The sequence below is a fragment of the Natator depressus genome, chromosome 28 (assembly GCF_965152275.1).
Source record: "Natator depressus isolate rNatDep1 chromosome 28, rNatDep2.hap1, whole genome shotgun sequence".
NCBI lineage: Eukaryota > Metazoa > Chordata > Testudines > Cheloniidae > Natator > Natator depressus.
The window spans coordinates 11853184-11855683 of record NC_134261.1 but is presented as its reverse complement, the minus strand read 5'-3'; the positions used below and the strand labels follow the sequence as shown (position 1 = coordinate 11855683).

At 64.8% G+C, this 2500-nt stretch overlaps 1 non-coding gene across 1 annotated transcript; it reads left to right on the top strand.

Moving 5' to 3' along the window:
* Positions 1–922: 922 nt before the first annotated feature.
* Positions 923–1041, top strand: LOC141979856 (5S ribosomal RNA). Its single transcript, XR_012637245.1, has one exon. It is a non-coding gene; the product is annotated as a 5S ribosomal RNA (ribosomal RNA).
* Positions 1042–2500: the final 1459 nt, after the last annotated feature.

The following is a 2500-nucleotide window of genomic DNA, read 5'->3' as shown; positions in this document are numbered from 1 at the left end:
ATTTTTTTCAGCCTTTTCCTCCGGGTTGACCTGGTGTCCCGGGGGGACTTAGACATTTTTTTCAGCCTTTTCCTCCGGGCTGACCTGGTGGCCGAGCGTCTCGCCGTCCGCGGCCGGAGCTAGAGATGCCCCCCCCCCAGGCCAGCCTGCGAAGCCGCGGCCAGGATCGGGCCCCTGGAAGTCTGACTAAAAATTTTCACCGACCCCAAAAACGGTTAGGGGGGGCCTCATAAAGCCTCCGGAGCGAAAAAAAAAAAACGGAAAAAAGGATCGGGCCCACCCGAGGCAGGGGAGTCAGTAAGGGAAAGGGGACGAGGCGGCCCGGAGCCGGGTGCCCGGAGCCGGGTGCCGGCGGCCAGGATCGGGCCCCTGGAAGTCTGAAAAATTTTTTTCACCGACCCCCAAAGTGGTATTGGGGGGGGCTCATAAAGCCTCCGGAGCGAAAAAAAAAAAAACGGAAAAAAGGATCGGGCCCACCCGAGGCAGGGGAGTCAGTAAGGGAAAGGGGACGAGGCGGCCCGGAGCCGGGTGCCCGGAGCCGGGTGCCCGCGGCCAGGATCGGGCCCCTGGAAGTCTGAAAAAAATTTTTTCACCGACCCCCAAAGTGGTGTTGGGGGGGGCTCACGAAGCCTCCGGAGCGGAAAAAAAAAAACGGAAAAAAGGATCGGGCCCACCCGAGGCAGCGGAGTCAGTAAGGGAAAGGGGACGAGGCGGCCCGGAGCCGGGTGCCCGGAGCCGGGTGCCCGCGGCCAGGATCGGGCCCTGGAAGTCTGAAAAAAAAATTTTCACCGACCCCCAAAGGGGTGTTGGGGGGGGCTCACGAAGCCTCCGGAGCGAAAAAAAAAAACGGAAAAAAGGATCGGGCCCACCCGAGGCAGGGGAGTCAGTAAGGGAAAGGGGACGAGGCGGACCGGAGCCGAGTGCCTACGGCCATACCGGACGGAAGGCCCCCGATCCCGTCCGATCTCGGAAGGTAAACCGTCCCGGGCCTGGCTAGTACTTGGATGGGTGACCGCCTGGGAATCCCAGGTGCCGTAGGCAGCTTTTCCCGCTGCGAGCCAGCTCTCTCCTTTTCTGGGGAACAAGGGCAGGGTCGCCCTGCCAGGGGCCCTGGGGCTTAAGTCCCTGCCGGCCACCAGGTCAACCCGGAGCCTGCCCCTCTGCGGCCAGCAGGTCAACCCCATACCGGCAGGGGGTTGACCTGGTGGCCGGGAAGCAGAGCGGCCAGCAGGTCAACCCCATACATTCAGCGGGTTGACCTGGTGGACGGGAAGGAAAGCGGCCAGCAGGTCAACCCCATACTTTCAGCGGGTTGACCTGGTGGCCGGGAAGGAAAGCGGCCAGCAGGTCAACCCCATACATTCAGCGGGTTGACCTGGTGGCCGGGAAGGAAAGCGGCCAGCAGGTCAACCCCATACATTCAGCGGGTTGACCTGGTGGCCGGGAAGGAAAGCGGCCAGCAGGTCAACCCCATACATTCAGCGGGTTGACCTGGTGGCCGGGAAGGAAAGCGGCCAGCAGGTCAACCCCATACATTCAGCGGGTTGACCTGGTGGCCGGGAAGGAAAGCGGCCAGCAGGTCAACCCCATACATTCAGCGGGTTGACCTGGTGGCCCGAAAGCAAACCGGCCACCAGGTCAACCCGGAGCCTGCCCCCGCGGGCAGGGGCCAAGCGGACCCCCCTCCGCCCGGGCTTGCCCTGCTCCGAGCCGGGGCTTAATCCCCGTCCGGCCACCAGGTCAACCCGGAGCCTGCCCCTCTGCGGCCAGCAGGTCAACCCCATGCCGGCAGCGGGTTGACCTGGTGGCCGGGAAGGAAAGCGGCCACCAGGTCAACCCCATACTTTCAGCGGGTTGACCTGGTGGCCGGGAAGGAAAGCGGCCACCAGGTCAACCCCATACTTTCAGCGGGTTGACCTGGTGGCCGGGAAGGAAAGCGGCCAGCAGGTCAACCCCATACATTCAGCGGGTTGACCTGGTGGCCGGGAAGGAAAGCGGCCAGCAGGTCAACCCCATACATTCAGCGGGTTGACCTGGTGGCCGGGAAGGAAAGCGGCCAGCAGGTCAACCCCATACATTCAGCGGGTTGACCTGGTGGCCGGGAAGAAAAGCGGCCAGCAGGTCAACCCCATACATTCAGCGGGTTGACCTGGTGGCCGGGAAGGAAAGCGGCCAGCAGGTCAACCCCATACATTCAGCGGGTTGACCTGGTGGCCGGGAAGGAAAGCGGCCACCAGGTCAACCCCATACAGGCAGCGGGTTGACCTGGTGGCCCGAAAGCAAACCGGCCACCAGGTCAACCCGGAGCCTGCCCCCGCGGGCAGGGGCCGGCATACCCCCGTCCGTCCGGGGTCGCCCTGCCCCGGGCTCCGGGCTTAAGTCCCGAGCGGCCACCAGGTCAACCCGGAGCCTGCCCCCGCGGGCAGGGGCCAGGCGGAGCCCCGTCCGTCCGGGGTCGCCCTGCCCCGGGCTCCGGGCTTAAGTCCCGAGCGGCCACCAG